Source organism: Nicotiana sylvestris, chromosome 8, assembly GCF_000393655.2.
Source record: "Nicotiana sylvestris chromosome 8, ASM39365v2, whole genome shotgun sequence".
In the NCBI taxonomy this organism is placed as follows: domain Eukaryota; kingdom Viridiplantae; phylum Streptophyta; class Magnoliopsida; order Solanales; family Solanaceae; genus Nicotiana; species Nicotiana sylvestris.
The window spans coordinates 39015719-39038238 of NC_091064.1; positions in this window are offsets into that span (position 1 = coordinate 39015719).

Sequence of the window (22520 nt, forward strand, 5' to 3'; positions counted from 1 at the left end):
TAAAAAGGCGTCGGAAGGCTATTTTTGCAAGAACAACCACCTGTGGTCATTTTTTATGCTTTCACCGGTTAGCCGACAAAGCCTTAAAATCTTCGACCTCGAGGTGCTGAAAGGCCGTATTGGCAAAACCGGGTCTTATTTTAAATGAAAAAAAAGAGAGAAAAGTGTCCATGTTATCTTTGAGTCAATTGAATCGTGATTTTTGCTTAACCACCCTAATAAATGTGCAGAATGAGCACAAGTCAGAATTTGCACGTAACAATTGTGAACAAGATCCCTTTGGAGTTGCACATGTGGTGGGATGACTTGGGCGAATCAGGGCGCGACACAGTCAATCTATACCTGGGAGGCCTCACTGGGTTGCTGAAGATTAATCCTAGGAGGGATATCATAAAGGCCTTGGTCGCATTCTAGGACCCGGCTCACAACGTATTTCACTTCTCAGATTTTGAACTTACCCCAACATTGGAAGAAATAGCCGGATACATCAGAAGTCCCAAAGTTCCTCTGAGACACCAGTACCTGATTGCTCCGTGGGCCGTAGCCGTACACAGGTTCCTAGACTCTTTGAAAATAAGCAGGGGGGTCCATAACCCAGACTTGGCAGCTGGATTTTGTACTTTGAAGTTTATATACAATAGATATGGTCACATAGGGGGGTTCAACAAGCCACAGAACAAAATCTGTAGCAAAGGAAACCGCCTTAAGTGGGAAGAACATAGGTGTTTTGCATTCATGGTAGCCTTTTGGGGACTCCTGGTGTTTCCTATAAAAGACGGGAACATTGACATACGAGTATCTGGGGTTGTCAGCACTTTGCTTACTCAGGCCAACAACACCCTCGCACCCATGATAGTAGCTGAAATCTTCTGCGCTCTAACAGCCTGCAAAGCCGGGGGAAACTTTTTTGAGGGGTGCAACGTGTTGCTGTAGATGTGGATGATCGAACACCTATGTCGTCGTCCTCAATTTATGAGTTATGGGTCGACGGAGAAAACGTGCATAGAGGAATTTCCTACGAGGGTTGACAGAATCAGCTTACCAGAAGGGGTCACAGAATGGACAGAGCACCTTCGTTCTGTCACTGCGAGCCAAATAGAATGGACATTTGGATGGTTGCCTGTGGATGAAATCATATATATGCCAACCACTGGACCTCATTTCCTTTTGATGGGGCTTAGGAGTATCCATCCCTATACCCCTTATCGAGTTTTGAGGCAGTTGGGGAGATGCCAAATAGTTCCGAAAGATGAAGATCTTAGTGGCCAAATAGTCGAGATCAGGCGCAACGGACAATTTCATGAAGCAGCAGTCCGCCAAATTTGGAGCGGGTGTCAATACTTAACGGCAAATACGTGTGTACGTGATCGGTCCAAAGGTGAAGTTTCGCCGGGATACCTTGCTTGGTATAGGAGAGAAATCGAGTTTGGGAGGCCAGCCAAAAGGCCCCATCTCCAGGAGTTCGTCGAGGCGTCGCAAGGACAGTGGGATTGGTTGACTAAAGAACATAAGTATAGAGCCGCAATAGGCAGATTGGAGAAGCAAGTCATGGAGCTTCAGTTTGAAAATGGTGTTCAAGCCGCTACAAACAAGGGAGAAAAGAAAAAACTAGCTCAGGAAAATGAAGTCCTCAAAGCTCAAATCCAGAAGATGAAAAGAAACCCGGAGAGAAGCCGAGCTGATAAAAGGCTCATAAACGGTCTGAAGAAGAAAGCCCTCGAGTATCAAGAAAACCTGGAAAAATCTGAAGCTGGTCTAGCGAGAATCCAGGCGAAATGGATAAAGAAGGCAGAAGAGCAAGCACGGTTTTATGAAGGGACCATCACTATCCTAAGAATAAGGATAGCCACTCTCAAGAATGAGGCAGTCAAGCAGGCTCAAGATTTCAAAGCTGATAGGGAACGTTGTTATGATCTGGTGGCTCGGATAGAGAAAGAAATGCAGCAGTTGCAAAATCAACACCTGCAGGACTCTCGAGTGTTAGAAGCCCGTAATCAGCAAATAGGGCGGTTGCTTCAGGAGAAAGGCGTCATAAGAGAGAGAATTAGAAACATCGCTGACTACATCGGTATGGAGTGCCACATTTGTGAGGATATGACTCGCACTACATTCTTTGTAGCAGTGATGACCTTTGTCAAGCAAATAATGAACAATTTGGACCGACTTCAAAGGGATCTTGCACATAGGCCCGTGGCGAGACCGAACGATGTCCCACGGACACCAGGAACATTGATGTACTCATAATTTTCCATTTGAATCTGTATTTTCTTTTCTGTCAGAGTCTGTGAGTCATGTTGGGTTTGCATTTTCTTTCTGTTCCGAGTCTGCATTTCTTTAGAGTGTGATATCTTGATTTCGGAGTCTGTTTGTCGTCTTTGCATCAGAGTCTGTTGGTCTTTTTAAATTTGTTGATATTGAGTCTGTGTAATCGAAGCATCTATTTTATAAAAGCTAAAAATCCCAAAAATGTTTTATTTACTTGCACACTTATCTGTCAGAACTACGCACAGTCTGATTCATGCGGGGACATGATACGTAGGCAATCCACATAAGATTCGACCACCATCAAAAAGAAAATATATATATATAGAAAAGAGAAAAAAGGAGAAAACAAAGAAAATAAAGGAAGGCGTTCAAAAGGAGCACAATTATAAGAAGCCGGAATGACGCACGTAAATAAAGCAAATGCATGATAGAAAGGGTTAACTGCCTAGTTGCATTGCATCCTCAATGTGTGTTTTCCTATCTGTTGAAAACCCTAACGCTAACAAGTTGCTCCTATTTTTTTCTCTTTCAATCTCCAGAAAGGTGGTTGGTTGTGGTTCTAAAGTAACGCTTCCCTGCAACACAAAGGCAAAAGACAATGGCAGAGAACAACAGAACTAAGTGGGTTGGTACCGATACCCGAAAACAGTTTGTTGAACAGGACTACGGGTTGGTAGAAGAGGTAAAAATGTTGACACAGCATGTGGCAGACATGTATCGAGCATGGATGACTGGGAAAGCACCACCCCCGCCACCGCCTAGCTTCCTGAACGTTGTCCTTACCCAAACACCTAACACAATAACGGATGATCCTCCATACTCTCCATATCTACCCACTTATGACAGCTTTCCCAGCCACCCGAGTAGCTCCATCACTCGTCGTCCAACTATATTTTTCCAACGCTACTCCCCTCCCCAATGCTACTTCTCTCCACGGGACTCCCAAAGACATGATTCACTTTCCAAGTACCCAGCTCCCCAAAATGCCTATCCACCCCCACGAGCACACCAGAAACCCCCTGGATTAGGTTTTAGGCCAAATCAGGCATTTAGGAATGAGAGGTTGCTGAAACGAGAAAAGGCTCTCACCCCTATCGGAGAATCTTATGCAAGTCTGTTTGAAAGGCTAAAGCATGCTGGCCTGATTGAGCCGCTCCCCGGCTATACTCCAGATCCACGTGCAAGAAGCTTTGATCCTACTGAACGATGCGCATACCACTCCAATGTCCCAGGGCATAGCATTGAGAGTTGTCATTCGTTGAAAAGGGAAATAGAAAGAATGATTCACAAAGGAGTGATTGCGATCGACGATAGTAATAAAGAGCATGTGAACCCGCTTGGGATATTGACTAAAGCTGAAGATGTTGAAGCGGATAGTGGTCTTGGCAATATTGATGCGAATCTCAGTGGCTAAGATGTCGTGCTTGGTAATTGGGAAGACGCCCCATTCCTTGGTCAGCCGGAGTAGAGCTTTTGGTGGTTTATTTTGTTATCATTTATGTTATCCGGGTTATTCTAGGGTTGTGATACGGATATTGTCTTGTGTCAAACCCTCTTATCCTTCCATTTTGTCATAGCGGTTTGCTTAGTTTTGTCCAGGTTTGTTTCAGGTTTGTTCCAAGATTGTACTCTAGTTGCTTTACTTGTCTTGTTGTGCGAACCGTTTCACCGATTGTCTAATGCAAATTCTGGTCTTTTGTTACCTCCAGTCATCTTCTTTGTTTAGTTCTTTTTTATCCTTTTGTGTTTTCTTTTGTTCAACGTCGATTCTAGTGACATGACATGCGCGCACAGTTTAGGCCTAATCTTAAAAGTTAATTATAAAGCCATTGGGAGATGATCGGGACACTTAAGGGAAATAGGAACAACTTGAGATCATTTGAAGCCCGAGCCACGTGAAACTGGGGCAAGTAAAACATAAAGAAAACCATAAAAGCAAGTTAGCCATATTGACAAGGGGGTCGTTCATGGTAAAGAAAGTGAGAGTGTTGCCCAACGGTGCTTTAAAAATGACAAATGAAAAGGCGAATGTGTGGATATGGTTATCAAGTCTGGCACAATCAGAAGAGGTGGCGAATGTTTAAATGTGTTGTTTGTACTTGGCATGTTTTGAAGATTGGAATGACGAAGGCAATTTATTCTTCTATCTAAACACTTTATCCTTCGTTAACCCTTTGAGCCTTATTGGTTTTCTTTCATACCCCTCGTTCGGAATCGGTAGCAAAGATTAGAAAACACAAGCATGGAAGATAAAGAAAAAAAAAAGAAAAAGGAAAAGAAAACAACAGAAACAACAAAAAAAACAAAAGAGAAAGGAGAAAGGAGAAAGGAGAAATGAGAAAAGAGAAAGAAAAGAAAAATAAAAGAAAATAATAAATAAGTGAAAAGGAAAACAAAAAGGAATTGGGAACTACGTCTGACCTGATTCCTCAAAGAGGATACGTAGGCGCTTCACGGCTCGGTCATAGTGTAACAAAAAATCAAAAATCCCCAAGCAAGAAACTGGGGCACAAGTTGTGTTTGATGTAAAGAAATCTGGTTCCGAAGGTTGTAAATTTTGAACCCAAATTGATTCGTTTTGAGCCGCTAATACCCTTTTTTCTAGCCTTATCCAAAATCCCACGTTACGGTCCAAAGAAAGACCTTTTAACCAGTCTTTGAAAGATGTCAAGTCATGCAAATGGAAGTCGAGAATAACACTCTGATCCCCGGCAGAAAAGTAATAAAATGAGAGAGTCTTATCGGTGAAAACCTTCACGGGCACCTTGAGGCGGCTATAAGTTGAGAGAAAAACCAAATGAGAGAGACTTGATAGTGAAAACCCTTCGGGCACTACAAGTCGAATAAAGATTAGAATCAGATAGGAAAGCACCAGACGAAGATTGTGAAAGGCGATTAACGACGGAGGATAGGCCACGTGTGCATGTCATGGCCAATAGAGTTGGTATCCACATCTGATAGGTTTTATTTTGTGGTTTTCTTGTTAGGAGTCATCTCTTTCTTTTGTCTTTTACTCCGTTCCTTTTACCTTTGTCATTTCCTCTTCTTGAGTCTCTTTGGTCAGAACAAGTGAGAAATGATTTCAGAATTTACCATCAGCTTTCCAATTATGCAAGACGAGATCTGACTAGTACACCAAAGTGGTATAAGTCAGGAAAGAACAAGCGCAATGAGCTGGGAATAGTCAACATGCTTTGAGGTTCGCGCAAAATACCCAAGATTGGTCCATATCAATTCAGGGACAGTGCAACAAAAGGAGGGCCAGGGGGATTGAACCAAGGGTATATTCGATGATGAGATTGACAAAAGGGTGGACCAGTGTCAAGAAGGATATCCCCAGCAGAAATCGAAGGTTATAACGTCAGGGCCAGCGGAGAAATCAAGAAAGAACAATGCGGAAAGCGATGGATATAATTTGGAAATTCATAGGAGACTCAAAGGTTGGGGAAATGCAAGTTCACGAACAGTACCACAAAAGAAGATATTGGGTCTGCACGGGAAAAAGGTATTTCAGTAACACAGACGATGGAGAAAGTGGTTAATCAATAAACATGCAAGATCTTCAAGTGAAATCAGTTGTCATGAAAAATACATGGGGTCAGATAAGGAGACTGGGAAAATGGTTGAGAGGTTTGTGAATAAGGAATCGTCAAGAAGGTCAGAAGGTATCAGCCAAGTTTCAAGATGGTCAGACAACGCATAGCATGAAAAAAAAAGGAAAACCATCCCCAGCAGGAGTATCACAACCAACCACCACGTTTTAAACTGACCAAATTCTTTCTTTGATTTGAAATAGGGACAGGAAATGCTATTGATGACGGAAAGGTATGATATAAGAAAAGTTATCAAATTGGGGCAGAAATATTTTCGTTCATTTTTAAAAATTTTCCTGAAGTCAGGTACCCACTTGAGGAAGAAGGAAGATAACACAAGTCTTAAGGGAAGTAGTCGTTGAAGGAGGAAGATAACATATTTTGAAAAAAAAGTGTTATCCCCAACAGTTTGCGGAGGAATGAAACACCAGTTTTGAGGGAAGTAGTTCTGAAGAAAGATAATTCAAGTTAGAAGGAAAATGGTTCAAGAGGCAAGGGGGAACAATGGCAATATGAATGCAGTTCTAAGTTGTTGTTGAAGTCAGGAGCCCGCCTGAAGAGAGGAATGACGTTTTATTTTTAAGTTGTTGTTGAAGTCAGGAGCCTGCCTGAAGAGAGGAATGGCATTTTATTTTCGAAGTTGTTGTTGAAGTCAGGACCCCGCCTGAAGAGAGGAATGGCATTTTATTTTCTAAGTTGTTGTTGAAGTCAGGACCCCGCCTGAAGAGAGGAATGGCGTTTTATTTTCGAAGTTGTTGTTGAAGTCAGGAGCCCGCCTGAAGAGAGGAATGGCATTTTATTTTCTAAGTTGTTGTTGAAGTCAGGAGCCCGCCTGAAGAGAGGAATGGCGTTTTATTTTCTAAGTTGTTGTTGAAGTCAGGAACCCGCCTGAAGAGAGGAATGGCATTTTATTTTTAAGTTGTTGTTGAAGTCAGGAGCCCGCCGATAGGAATGGCGTTTTATTTTCTAAGTGGTTGTTGAAGTCAGGAGCCCGCCTGAAAAGAGGAATGACATTTTATTTTTGAAGTTGTTGTTGAAGTCAAGAGCCCGCCTGGAGATCGGAATGGCGTTATATTTCTAAGTTGTTGTTGAAGTCAGGAGCCCGCCTGAAGAGAGGAATGGCGTTTTATTTTCTAAGTTGTTGTTGAAGTCAGGAGCCCGCCTGAAGAGAGGAATGACGTTTTATTTTCTAAGTTGTTGTTGAAGTCAGGAGCCCGCCTGAAGAGAGGAATGGCGTTTTATTTTTAAGTTGTTGTTGAAGTAAGGAGTCCGCCTGAAGAGAGGAATGGCATTTTATTTTTGAAGTTGTTGTTGAAGTCAGGAGCCCGCCTGAAGAGAGGAATGACGTTTTATTTTCTAAGTTGTTGTTGAAGTCAGGAGACCGCCTGAAGAGAGGAATGGCGTTTTATTTTTAAGTTGTTGTTGAAGTCAGGAACCCGCCTGGAGATCGGAATGGCGTTATATTTCTAAGTTGTTGTTGAAGTCAGGAGTCCGCCTGAAGAGAGGAATGGCGTTTTATTTTCTAAGTTGTCGTTGAAGTCAGGAGCCCGCCTGAAGATAAGAATGGCATTTTATTTTCTAAGTTGTTGGTTGAAGTCAGGAGCCCGCCTGAAGAGAGAAATGGCGTTTTATTTTTAAGTTGTTGTTGAAGTCAGGAGCCCGCCTGAAGAGAGGAATGACGTTTTATTTTCAAGTCTTGAAGTTGGGAGCCCGCCCATATAATAGAGGAATACATTTCAGTCTTTACATTTCAAGTTTGGAAGTTGGGAGCCTGCCCGTATAACAGAGGAATACATTGAAGTTTGAAGTCAGTAAAGCAGAGGGTTACAACAAAGATCCCCAGCATAAATTAAAGTTCAGAAGTCGGAAGGAAGGCAACACTAGTTAGAAGAAGGCAGTTCAAGCTTCGAAGGAAAAATAATTCGAAGCTCACAAGAAGGAAATAAGCAGTTCAAATTCGGAAATCAAGAGAAGACTACGAGTCCAGACAGAAAGAAAGAAGCATCAGAGGAAACACCAGTCAGCAAGACATCAAAGTAACAAGAGACACAAGAGCAAGTCTGAAGATCTAGATAAGATTATGTAATTCATAGACTATAGTTTAGTCTAGCTTCTCGTTTTCTGTTAACATGGTGTAATAAGAAGGTCAGTAAGTAGCGGTAGTAGCAGCAACAGTAGTAACAGTAAATCCATAGCTCCATGGTAGTCCCAGCTACCAAAACTTCCCGAACTACATTGACCTGATTCCCTTTTTAGCCAGGGATATGTAGGAAACCTGCAAAGCAGAGGTTCGGTCAACTCTCTTTCAGAAATATACTTCACACGAGTAGCCGAATGGGCAAAAATCCCTCGTATCCGCTCCCTTTATCTTTGCACGAAAACTCTTCATGTTTCTGGACAAAGAGGGGCAGCTGTGAGCACGTGATTTTTGCCCTACAAGAACTACTCCCAAAATACAAAATAAGATAGTTTTGTGTGTGATTTATTTGTATTTGTCTGTGCATGTTTATTTTTTTACTTTAATTAAGAAAAATACAAAAATATGTGTTACATATGCATTTAGGATTTATTTTTAAAATTAGGAATTAATTAAACAATATTTAGATTTGCGAGAATGAAAATCACAAAAAAATATGTACTTGGCATTTTTTAGCATTTAATCTCCAATTGTGTGATTTTATTTTGGTTGGTATTTAATGGTGTGATAAATGTTATCAGGAATTAATTAGTATTTTTTAATTGGTTTATAAATTAATTTAGAACTTTAGGAAAAGGAAACCGGACTGGGCCAAATTGGCCACAGCCTAGTTCTCACCCAAAAAATCAGCCCAATACCCGCCCCAATCCAGTCCGTCTCCGGATATATCCAAACGACGTCGTATCTGGCCAATAAATCCAAGCCTTTGGTTTGTTTTGATCGAACGGTCCAGATCACCCCTCCCATAACCCGTCTTTGACACATTCCCTGTACCCGGTCTAACCCGATCCCCTCACAAAACCAAACGACGTCGTTTCTCATTAGTGAAGTAATCCAGGTCGTTGATCGTGAATGATCCAACGGCCATGATCAAATCCCCACCCTACTATATATTCCTAAAACCTCACCCCACGCCCCCTAAGCCATACCCCCCCCCCTTCGCCTCCATCTCTAACCTAGAGACAGGCCCAGCACCCTCCGTCTTCAACAACCGCCCTACGTCCACCGGAAATCGCCTCACGGCGGTTCCGGTGGTCCAAACGACCCCATCTTTACACCGTTGATTCTCCTTCACCTCAGCATCTCAAATCCCTAAATCGTTCCTTTCGAATCACGGCCAAGATCGTCGAATCTTCGATCGAAATTTGACCCTGAACCCTAGTTAACCCAATCAACCCCAAATTAACACCCTGAAGCCACCTCCCTCTCCTCTTCCTTAATACGTGATTCGTTACCCTCGAATCAAACCAGAACCTATCGAATAATGAATCTAAGTTTTGAACCTAAAACTGTAGAGTCAAAGAGTCGCCGATACTTTAAGCTAATTTGGACTTTATCCATGTGTTCTTGATGAGAACACACAATTAAAGTCAAACTCTGGTTTAAAAGTTGAAGATTCGAAGGTTTTCTTCAATTACTAATGACCGGTGAGTCCCTGTCCTGATTCTATGTTTGTATTCTATTAACTCTTATTTTGATATTCGTCTTCTTCGTCTCTTTTTCTGTTTATGATCAATTTCATTTGAAATTCCATCAGTTCCTTGTATAGATTATTTTCATTCACTGTGGTTTCTTTAAGATTGGTTTTGCGGATTTGTTTCATACAATTAGGATATCAGTTTGTTTTAAGGCATTGAAATTACTTCTCGTTTTTCACTTAGTCAGAACAATAGGATTAGTTCAATGGTTTGGTATAACTTCTTATTTTAATAACCAACTGACTAGTATAAGTTTAGCGCGAGGGGTTACTAATTGAGTCTGACAACAAATGGTAGTGGTACACTATTGAATTAATTAAAAGCACTAAGTTAGTGGAGGGAATTAAAAATTGAAAAGAAAGATCAGTAGTGGGAATTACATTTGTTTAAGGACCTTTTAAGAACTGGAAATCAGAAAACAACATGGGCTAATGATAAAAGTTAAAAGGAGTGCACATGGGAGGGAATAAATAGGCTGAACAGTTGAAAAATTTGAATTAAAAAGAGTTTAACATTGGTCTTTAAAAGGGGGGGTCTTTGATCAGTTCGAGGAGAGGGAGAGGGGAAGAGAGTTGAACAGCTGGGGAAGACGGGACGAAGAGAGAACGGTTTGGTCTTCAGAAATATCAGAAAACAATTCTGAAATAGGAGAGAGGGAGGATCCAGAAAAAGAAACGAATAAGGTTTTCCTGTTCCATTGAATCTTCCTTTTCCTTTCTTGGTCAATCGCTGAAGTTTTCAAGTCTTGACATAGTTTCTGACTTATTCTGAGATTTTATATAGAGTGATATTGAGTTTTGGAAGAGTTTATCTGTTTCAAGTTGCTAAGAACCACAATTCCATTGGATTTTCAAGCTGGTTGTAGTGTTTCAATCTATAAATCTGGGTTGTTCTGCTGCTGTTCATTGCTTTCACCTTCTTTCCTTTTGCAATTTTCAGGTACTCCCCTTGATCTCGTATGAACTATAAAGGATCAATGTAGGTCTGATTTGGGGATTAAATGATAAAGTGCTATTTGGGTTGATCTCTGAATTTCTTCTATTCTGTTTTGGTTTAAAGGTGTAAAACAGTCACGTTTACTTGAAACCTTGTATCGTTTGTATAATTGGACTGTTCAAACTAAAATTGTCTGTATGTTGCTTCATTAGTTTAGTCCTAGTGTATTTTAATTTCCTATAAATAATCAGTATTTTAGAACTTATATTGATTGGAATTACTCATCTCATACTCTACCTCAGAGTATCTATGAGATATGAGTGTTGTTGAAGAGCTGCGATTCAATTAATGAATTCACAGTTCAACGAAGATTTTAAGCTGTGGTTTTACGTATTCTAATTTCACTGGTGAATTCCAAATCGAGAATCAAAAGTTACCTAACGTGTAAGTCATTTAAAATGAAGAGAAAAGTCACCAGTTATGCAGATTCAAATAACCTTGAGTTCAGTTTCAACAAATTTGCTTTTGTTTCGTCAAACAATCAATGTGTGTTGCTTAGCCACAACAGATTTGAATTGAAGTGCCTGCCAAAATGAATTTGTTTTACTCATTTTAACTGTGTGACAGATTCAGCATGTTTGGTTAATAATGTATGAATCAGTGAATATGCATGTGATGATTCAAAGTTAGCATGTTGAAATTAGCATGAATTCAGAAATGATTATGTGTTCACCAATAATTGAGCCCGTTGTGAGTTAAAGTCAGTAGGCTGAGATTCAAATAAAATCAGTACGGGATCTAGGCTCATTTAGGAGCCTAAACGTGACAGCCTCTGTTTGAACAAGATCTGGGCCTGAATCTGCTTAAGGCCCAGCGTCAGACAGCCCTTCCCCTCTTGTAAGGTTAAACAATTCTCCTTCTTTTGGGCTGATTTTGAAGCCCAATCTGCTGAAGATACTAGGTTGTTTATTAAAGCTTTTTGATTTAATATTGTGATGTAATACTTTCAATGATGGTTTATTAACAATGCTAATTAATTAGGGCCCTTTTAGAGACAATACTTAATAGAAAAATCATAGTTCTTTTAGGTTGGCTTTAAAATAAATGAGGTGCGCCGCGCCAAACAAATATCATACATTGTGTGGCCCTCTTAATTATAGTAAAAATATTTTAGACCTCGGGACATGCCATTTAGCGAATTTCATGGCCTCCCCCAAAGTTAATAATACGCTAGTTGCTTTAGGCTCGACATTTAATAATATTACCTTCTTAAACTCGGGTGCGCATTTATGTGACCCAAATCCAAATCTCAACAATGTTAAAATATGTCAAAGACCATGGGTGCATTTATGTGACGTGGTTCAAGACGTGTTTTAATAACATTGCAATCTTCCTAAAAATGAATAAAAGCGGTTAAGGTTAAAAATGCACATAGGTTTGAACATGTACTAAAATCAGATAATTAAGCCGAATATAACAGTTGAGCAACCGTGCTAGAACCACGGAACTCGGGAATGCCTAACACCTTCTCCCAGGTTAACAGAATTCCTTACTCGGATTTCTGGTTCACGAACTGTTAACAGAGTCATATTTTTCTCGGTTTGGGATTCAACCGGTGACTTGGGACACCATTAATCTCCCAAGTGGCGAATCTGAATAAATAATAATAAATCCCGTTCCGATTGTCCTTTAAGTGAAAAAACCTCTCTACACCCCTGCGGGCGCAGGTAAAAGGAGGTGTGACAATAATTTATCCGTTTTTTATTACCCATTTTTTACTCCAACCATATTTGACCCGACACGCCCGTTTGCCACTCATACACTCCATGTGTTTGCTTTGAATATCTCAAACATCGTAGTCAAACTGAGAACCAAGACCATAAAGATAAAATGGTAACGTCATTGCATATATACAGATTCAACAAAGATTATTAACACATTTACTAGTCCCCACAATATGTATCTATCTTACATGATTGCAGGATACTATGGCAGCAACTAGGAGATCCGGAATTAAAATAATATATTCGGGAGCAGAACAAAGTGGCTGACTTGTTATCTAAGGAGGGACGGAAAATTGGAAAAACTGAAACTCCTACAATTTTCGTACTACCACCAAATACTATTTGCTTAGTCTTACGTTGGATATTTCTGATGCTACATATCTTACATCTATCTCTAGTGATGCTTATAATGTTTTGGCTGAATATGGAATGAGGCTGCAATAAACAAATATGTGTGACATATTTCAAATAAAGAAGACAACCTATGGATTAGATGGGATAATTACATATACATAAAGAAGACAAACCGGTGGCATTATAAATACCCTCAAGATTGTAGCTGGTGCTGGAAAAAAATATACCATATCAGAGATAACTTTAAAGCATGAGTCATTGGAGAATGATGGTTAACTCTACAAGGGAAATACACTATGGCTAGTGGATATAAATGGAGAATGGGGGATGCAGAATACTGGCAGGACTGGAGATGAGTATGGAATTCAGGAAACACACCAAAACATAGCTACATATACTGGTGTAACGATCCGGCCAGTCGTTTTAAGAATTAACGCCCCGATCCTCTAATAACCACTTTCCCTATATTTGTTTCTGCTATTTTGATTTTCCAGGATGATTTATTTTGAGTTTCAGAGTGTTTTGGGACACTTAGTCCCTAAAAGAGAGTTTAAGCTTTATAATTTGGACCGTAGTCGGAGCAGTGTGAAGACAGCCTCAAAATGGAATTCCATCAATTCCATTAGCTCTGTTGGGTGAGTTTGGGCTTAGGGCCGTGTTCGGATTATGTTTTGGAGGTCCGTAGCTTATTTAGGCTTGAAATGCAGAAAGTTGAATTTTTGAAGTTTCCGGATCAATAGTAAAATTTTGATATTGGGGTCGGAATCTAATTCTGAAAGTTGGAGTAGCTCCGTAGTGTTTAATGTGACGTGCGTGCAAAATTTTAGGTCATTTGGACGAGGTTTGATAGACTTTTTGATCTAAAACAAAATTTGGAAGTTTTGGGAATCCTTAGGCTTGCATTAGAGAGCGATTCATAGTTTTAGCGTTGTTTGATGCAATTTGGGGGTTAGACTAAGTTCGTATGATGTTTTAGGATTGGTTGGTGTGTTTGGTTGAGGTCCTGGGGGCCTTGGGTGTGTTTCGTATGCTCAACGGACCATTTTTGGACTTGGAGAATGATCAGATTTTTCTGGTTTTCTATTGCAAACTTTCCTTCATCACGATCGCGTGAGGAGGCTCGCGATCGCGAAGGCTTAAATGAGGCAGAGGGAATTTTCTTTTATGCGATCGCGGGAAAAGGAACGCAAATGCGTAGTATTTATGGAAGTTGAATCGCGAACGTGTGGGCTACGCCGCGTCCGCGAAGAGGAAAAGTGAGGCAGCTGTGGAGTGGGAGTTTCTCTTCGTGATCGCGTGAGGTCAACCGCGATCACATAGAGCTGAGCAGTGCAAGCATCGCATTCGCGTAGGGAGCACCGCGTTCGCGTAGGGAGTATCGCGTTCACGTAGGGTAAATCTGGGAGCCAGTGAAGTTACTCTTCGCGATTGCGTAGGAGCTTCCGCGATCGCGATTAAGGTCGCGTCTGCGCAGAACATAAAGTTCAAAATCGAAGGTTTTGAGTTCATATCACAAAATTGAATTGGGAGCTAGGTAGGAGATGAATTTGGAAGGATTTCCAGAGGGAGTTTGCTGGTAATGATTCTTAACTCCTTTTTGCTTATAACCCATTAATCTAAACATGAATTCATCATCTAATTTCGGATTTGTGAGAAATTGGGGAAAATTTGGAAAAGTTCTTAGGCATAATTTTGGGGTTTTGATCAAGATTTTGGTATCGGATTGGAGTAATTTTGGTACGAGTGAACTCGTGAGTGAATGGAGATTCATAATCTGTATCTTTTACCCGATTCCGAGATATGGGCCCGGGGGACGTTTTGGGCAATTTTCTTAATTTGCGTGTTAGCTTCGAATTAATTAGTGGAATTAGTTACTTGAAGTTATATTTACATTATACAATTGATTTGAATAGATTTGGGCCATTTGGAGTCGGGTACTCGTGGCAAGAACGTGATTTCGAGTTGATTGAGCTGGTTCGAGATAAGTGGCTTGTCTAATCTTGTGTGAGGGAACTCCCCTTAGGATTTGGTATTGTTGACATATGAAATGCCTTGTACGTGAGGTGACGAGTGCGTACATGTGCTAATTGTTGAAAATTTTGTTTTCATTAAGTAACTATAATTGTATTTTTCTTCCTTGTTGTACATTACTTGCAATTTAAGCCTACTGTTAGTTTAGGGAAGCATGTCTAAGTGACTTAATTGCTTTACTTATTCAAACTGCTTTATTTGAATTTTGTGCAGCATGCTAGGTTAGAAATACCTGTTTTACCTTGGTATGAAATTGGATTGAATTGAATATTCTTCGTGTTACTGCTGTATGTTTACTTTGGGACTACGGGATGATATCCCAGGAGATCCCCCTGCTTGTTTACTTTGGTACTACGGATCGGTACTCCGTTAGATCCCATGCACATTTATGATTGGGACTACGAGACAGCACCCGGTAGATTTCCCGTACTGGATATTTACTTTGGGACTACGGATTTGGTATTCCGGGAGTTTTCCTTGCACATTTATGTTTGGGACTACGGGATGGTATCCCGGGAGATCCCTTGTTGCTATTTCTGCGTATTGAGTTGGATTCTTTCTGTGTTTTTATTCGTTATAGACTGTTAGCACTTTAATTATATTGTCGTATTCTATATTATTTTACCTTATTTTTCATCTATAATCAGAAGGGCCCTGACTTTCCTTGTCACTACCCGACCGAGGTTAGGCTTGGCACTTACTGAGTACCGATGTAGTGTACTCATGCCCTTCCTGCGTATGTTTTTCATGTGCAGATCCAGGTTCTTCGGCTCAGCCCTACCATCCTTGAGGCAAGGCGATTCTTCAGAGACTTCGAGGTATATCTACCGCATCCACAGATCAAGGATTTCCTCTTTATTATCTCTTGTATTTATAGCTCTTCTGTATTTACTTTGATTTTGACATTCTGAAGTTAGGGCACTATGTGGTATCCATAACTTGTGATTTCATGAGATTTCGGGTTTTGAGAGATCTTTTCAGTTGAAAGTGTATATTTGTATATGCCGAGTGGCATCTTAAACGTTTTCATTATGTTTATCCGCAGTTTCTATTAGTTTTTATCTGTTGTTCCTTTTTCCGCAAATTGTTAGGCTTACCTAATCGTAGAGACTAGGTGCCATCATGATAGTTCACGGAGGGAGAACTGGGATCGTGATAACTGGTTAGCAGCACATAGAACTAATGATCATGGATAAATGAAGCAGATAGAGATAATTACAGAAAATATATGTCATGTCTGTGGAGATAAGGAAGAAACAAAGGATCATTTGTTCTTTGAGTGTACATGGTCCAAAAGGTGTGGCCAAGAACTACTAAATTGGATGGGAATACAGGGAAATGGAGAGTCAATTGAAGCAATATGGAAGAAATTGAACAGGATAACAAAAGGGAAACAATGCAGAACCTTTGTACTTTCAGTATTTGCTGCACTGGTATATGCAATATGGAAGAACAGGAATAATGATGTATGGAATCAGGTGGTGACAAGAGAACAAGTTATATGTAGGAACATCACAGAGGAATGTAGGATTTAAATATCATATTTTTTTATTTTAATCTTAGATTATAAGTTTAATTAGTAGTTCTTCTTTGTTTTCTTCATATGAGTAGGTAGGTTCTTACTAGGGTTATAACGCAACCCTAGTGTGTAAACCTTATGGGTATTTAATTTAATTCTTATTTATGATTGGGTGTTGATTATTTAAGTTAGTTTATGCGTCAATTTTAGAACTAATGGTTACAAACATTGATTCATGGCTTTTTGACTTGGTCTCTACTTGAGAAAGAGAGACCTAGTCTAGGATAACTTGGCTAACAAGGAATTGGCTAATTGAGGGTTTGATTAGCCTAATTAAAGGATTCAAACTAGAGATAGTGAGAACCCGACTTGAGCTCATATCAACTATTTAGTTTGATACCCATTTGGGCTTGAGAAAGCCAAATTGGGAAAAATCACTCTATGACCGAGAGATATTGAGTGGGTAACGTAGAGTTGAGAACTATAATACACCCCAAGAAACAAAATAAATGTTAACATATTTAACACATGAGGCGAACACCTAGGTTATGGTCACATCTCTAGGCTTTTTAACTATTTGGAAAAAATATCAAAAATAAGCATTTGCTTCTAGTTTCTTTTCTTAGCTTATAATTGCTAGAGGAAAATTAGAATTAGAAATCAAAACTATTTGTTTGGAAGTGTAATTTATTTGTTCCATTTGCTTTCGTCAAGTGTGTACCCCGAACACTCATAGTAGCTCCCTATAAAAATCGATCCCGACTCTTGTTGGGTACTATTCTTTCAACGGCCGTTTCCACTCACTATTGAGTGTGGATTGGACGTGAATTAGAGGTTCCTAGGAAGATTCAACACCATTTGTCGAAATTTAATATTTTGAAGGATCTTGGAGTTTATAAGTTTGACCAATAGTTAAATTTAATGTTATCGAATTTCGATTGGTATTCCGGGACTGTGGATAGATTCGTGTGCAAAGTTTCATTTCAATCCGAGGTATTTAAGTATGATTCAGATGCTTAATTGAACTATAAAGGTTTGTGAACTTAAAAGAGTCTTTATATATGGTTTGATCTTTGATTCTTAGATTTGATGTTGCTATTCATTCCTGAGCCTTTGAACAAGTTTGAATAGGTTATATGAACTTGTTAGGATGATTAGACAGGGACCTAGGTATAATATCTCGTAAATTTAGAGTAAGACGTAGACCCTATGACAAATGTCATAAGACTTGAACCCTAAAGAATTTTGGATGTATATAAGTGAATCCCAGAATATTTCAATATCAGAAAAGGTCAAGGTCAAAAGTCGAAGTGAATGTCGCTCGTAGTTAAGTTATTTAGAATGCATTTGAACAAGGTCCAATTTCCAGTGCATGTTGAGACTTGTGTATTTGGATTTATGGGTGATCTACCTATCAAATTAAAGGTCTTTGAGTCTAGTTTTTAATGTCGCAAACCATTCATTGATACAACGTCGGAGTAAGAAGTTATGCGCGTTTTACTATGAATATACACAGTGCCCAATTGCTGCGGGACATGTGGCACCCAAGATTAAGTTGGCCAAGCCTTGTCTTTTATAAGAAAACTTTGGGATTTCTCTCTAATATACATTATACCAATTTGATTACACTGATTCTAAGCCCAACAACCTCGTCTCACCCAGTACAAGCTGCTTGGTCGACAAGCCACATCAAAGCCATCTAAAATTCATATGACGTCATCAATGCGCCAACAAGCCACAACTCGAATATGATCAATAAGGAAAAGCAAACCCGAGTACGGAACTATCCAACCCATGTAACGACTAAAACAACCAAACAACTGCTATGAACCTATCTCAAAGGTGTGAAATAAAACACACAAGATACATACAAGGAACCGTACCCAACATCTCACTGTTGCAGTGTACAACCTATTCCACACACGATAACGTTGCGGCACGCAACCGATCCAAACATCATTCCCGTGGCAACGTCCCACCGGATCCACACATAACAATCAATAAGGAAATACTCGTCAAGCCAAAATGCTCATATCCATTAAACACACGTATATCAACCATGAGCATGCCAAGTGCATAAACATAACCCTGGGAAGACAGATGACGTCATGCGCTACAAAGGCCCAAGCACAACTGAGGTGCAATAAATAAATTAGCTTCTCAAAAGCTATCTAGCTCATATAACACCACAAGCTACACAAGATCACAATACACATGTGAATAATCAAGCTACCTCACGACCCACATGGCATAATAGAGTAATACATGGAATAGATTACAACACGAATTACATCCAACGCCCGAAGACTCATCCAAATAGATAATAAATGGACAACTAATGGGTTTAACTTTTACATTTGTAAAGCCTCAATTTGGGGGTTCCTCAAGTTTAGTAGACTAGGAATTCTCCCAAAAGTGATCATATTAAAGAAGTTATGGATAATATGGATATCAATATATCCACTGGTTAACCAATATTTTATCCGTATTAAATATGGATCAGATTGGATAATTTTATCCCTTTTTGTATTACTCATTTTGACCCGAACTATATCCAACCCTACCCACCCGTTTGTCACCCCTAGTCTGGAGTACTAGTATTTCATTTGATCATTTCTACTTTAATTGTTGATAATTCAATTTGAAGCACTTGACTATTTAAAACAAGCCAAATGTAACGACCCAACCGATTATTTTGAGCTTTTGCACTTTGCTCACCAGTTCTCAGGCATGACTTGTACTGTGTGATATATTATGACTTATGTAAATCGTTGGTTCTGGTTTTCAGGGAAATCAGAATTGAATTTGGAAGAACAGTTCTCAGTTTGTAGCTTGAAATTTGAAGGGTTTGACATGTTTGTATATGATCTCGGATTGAAATTTTTATGATTTGGTTAGCTCCATTAGGCAATTTAGGACTTAGGAGCGTGATCGGAATGCATTTTGGAGGTCCATGGAAGGCTTAGGCTTGAATTGGCGAAATTGAGATTTCGACGTTTTCCGGTTGATAGGTGAGATTTTGATATAGAGGTCAGAATGAAATTCCAAGAGTTGCAGTAGCTTCGTGGTGTCATTTGGGATGTGTGTATAAATTTTAGGTCATTCGGACGTGGTTTGGTTGGGTTTTTGATCAAAAGCGTATTTCGGAAGATTTTGGAAACTTAGGCTTGAATCCGATGTGATTTGGTAGATTTGATGTCGTTTAAGGTATTTTGATGATTGGAATAAGTTTGAATAAGGTATTGGGTCATGTTTGTGCTTTTGGTTGAGGTCGTGGGGGCCTCGGGGTGATTTCGGATGGTTAACAGAGAAATTGGAATTGTGTTGCAGCTTCAGATTTGCTGCTTCTAGTATTTTCGCATCTGCGGTTTGTGGACCGCAGATGCGGGTGATTCATTGTAGAAGCGAAAAAGGGTCAGATGGGTAGAGACCGCAGAAGCGGTATGGTAACCGCATCTGCGATGTTGCAGATACGGGAGTTTAATCGCAGAAGTGGCTTTGGTCCCTTAAGTGTTTCCGCAGAACCAGAGGTTTAGACCGCAAATGCGGTGCCGCAGAAGCAGGTTTTTGATCGTAGATGCAGAAGGGGCTCGACAGAGCATATATGTTATTTTATTTCGCGAGTTTGAGTTATTCCACCATTGTTGACTTCGACCTTGGAGCTTTTTGGGCAATTCTGAAGAGAGAAATCAAGAGACTTCGTTAAGGTAAGGATTTTTGGACCTAAAAACACATTTCTATTGTAATATTTCATGGATTAAGGCTGAAATTAAAAGAATTAAAGAGCTAAAAATGGAAGATTACGGCTTGAGTTTAAGAGGCCTTAAATTGAGGATTTGAGGGGTCATTTGAACTCCTATTTTGGTACTTTTGATATGTATGAACTCGTGGGGAGATAAGGAATCTAATGATGTGAAACTTTCTGAGTTTTGAGAAGTGGGCCCGGGGCTCGGGTTTTGCTAATTTCGGGATTTTTGGTATTTTTGATTGTTTTCGCTTGGGCTTTGTTCCCTTGGCATATTGTGACGTATTCGTTCTGATTTTGGATAGATTCGACGCGTGTGGAGGCCGATTTGAGGGGCAAAGGCATCGCGAGCTAGAGATTTAGCCGGTTTGAGGTGAGTAATGATTGTAAATGATGCTCTGAGGGTTTGAAACCCCGGATTGCACATCGTAGTGCTATATTGAGGTGAGACACACGCTTGATGACGAGCGTGGGGTCATGCACTATTGGGGATTGTGACTTGGTCCGTCCCGATTGATGATTTTACCGCGTATTTGACTAAAACTTATTTGCTATCATCATGATTTGGGCTGATTGCAATACTTGGGCTTCGTGCCAACTATTTGAACCCTTCGGGGATTTTTATTACTATTTCCTCACTGTTTCAACTTATTATTTGAACTCAGTCATGTTATTTTCCACTATTTTACTATTCAGCCATTTTTACTCTGTTTTGAGACTTAAATGATATTTTAAATGATGTTTTGGGCTGAGAAATACTGTTTTACTAAAGCCCGAGGGGCTTGTGAGTATTTTTGATTGAGTAAGGCCGAGGGCATAGTTGTGAGAAAACATTGATAGTGATTTGAGGCCCTTCCCGGAGTCTGTACAACCCCAGTGAGCGCGGGTACCCATTGTGATGTGAGATATAGCCCGAGGGGCTGATATTGTTCCATGTGATAGCCCGAGGGGATGGTATTGTTCTATGTGATTGCCCGAGGGGCTGGTACCATTCTATGTGATTGCCTGAGGGGCTGGTATTGTTCTGAGATATTGCTCGAGGGGCGGAGTTGTTGACATTGAGCCCGAGGGGCGAACCTTTATGTGTTTATCTTTCATATTTACCTGTCATTTACCTGTTAAACTATGTTATTTGTGCCCGAGGGGTGGATTTCTGTGCTTATCTGCACTAATTGTTTTGCATTCATTTGCGTAACTATTGAAAAAGTCATTTTCAAAGAAGTTTAAGCTGAGCTAAGATGTTTTGAGAGATTTTACAGTTTCACTGCTTTCTTACTAGTTTTTTAATTGTTTCTATATAGTATCTTGATATGCTTTACGTGATTTCTTGCCTTTAGTCTTTATTTATATTTGTTACTCACTGAGCTGGAGTACTCACTTTACTCCCTACACCTTGCGTGCAGATTCAGGTATTTATACACCCGGTAGCGGGTTTTGGTTGATCGGAGGCAGAGTCATCGGAGTTTAGCAAGGTAGCTGCCGGCGTTCGTAGCATCGCTTTTCTCTCTCTTCATTTCATTAGTCTGTATTTGTACACTTCAGACTTTCAGTTGTATTTATACCCTAGTAGATGCTCGTGACTTGTGACACCCCGGTTAGGTCTGTGTCGGGTTGGATTTTCTTTTCGCATTGTTATCGATATTTCCGCTATTCAGTATTGTTAAATCATCTTTAAACTATTTTTTATGTTGATTAACTGCTTTAAAAGTTGAATTTGGTTTAATTGGATAGCCTTGTCTTCACGAGAAGCGCCATCACGACCGGGTTCAGGGTTAGGGCCGTGATAAGTTGGTATTAGAGCCTAGGTTACATAGGTCTCTCGAGTCATGAGCAGGTTTAGTAGAGTCTCGCAGATCGGCACGGAGACGTCTGTATTTATCCTCGAGAGGCTGCAGAACCTTTAAGGAAACTTCACATTCTTGAATTCTAATCGTGTGTCCTTGATTCAGCTTGAAAAGTAACTCTTGAATTCCTTCCACGCGTTCGTATGTACGCATGAGCACTCAGTATCAGATGTGCCTCGATGGCTTGTGATTCCCTGATCGAGGGGCGAGATGTGATCTCTATGAGTTGATGTTGGGCCAGTCTGGAGGACTTGAGGCCAGATCTTTGCCTATAGCTTGAGCACCGAGATGCTGATTGTGTGAACAAGTGTTTTGAACTCATATGTTTGGTAGTGTCCCTACTAGTGGGAGTGATGGTTGGATAACTATGTGATGAGTATGCTAGTACTACGAGATGTATCCATATGATTTGGAGGCGACGAGAAGGGTCTGCTAGAGGATAGAAGAACTATTAGGTGCTTGAATTCCATCTTGATTCGAGGTATAGCCCCGAGATATGGGCGTGTGAAGGATCTTTTCATGTTTCCAAATTGTGAGTGAAGTAAATTTCATGTTGCGATATGAGTTCAGACTCAGGAAAACTAAGTGACTGCGTACAGTTTTATAATGGTGGAAGGTATACAGAAATGTTAGTTAGAGGCAAAGCAGGTGGGTTGTCTCCTGCGAAGTGTTCTGAGGTTGTGCGATCCTTATGTGTCTGTTAGAATATCTCATTTGCGAGTGAAAGATATGTGTTGCAATTTAAATTGGGTCGCTTAGAGAGTGGGTGTAACT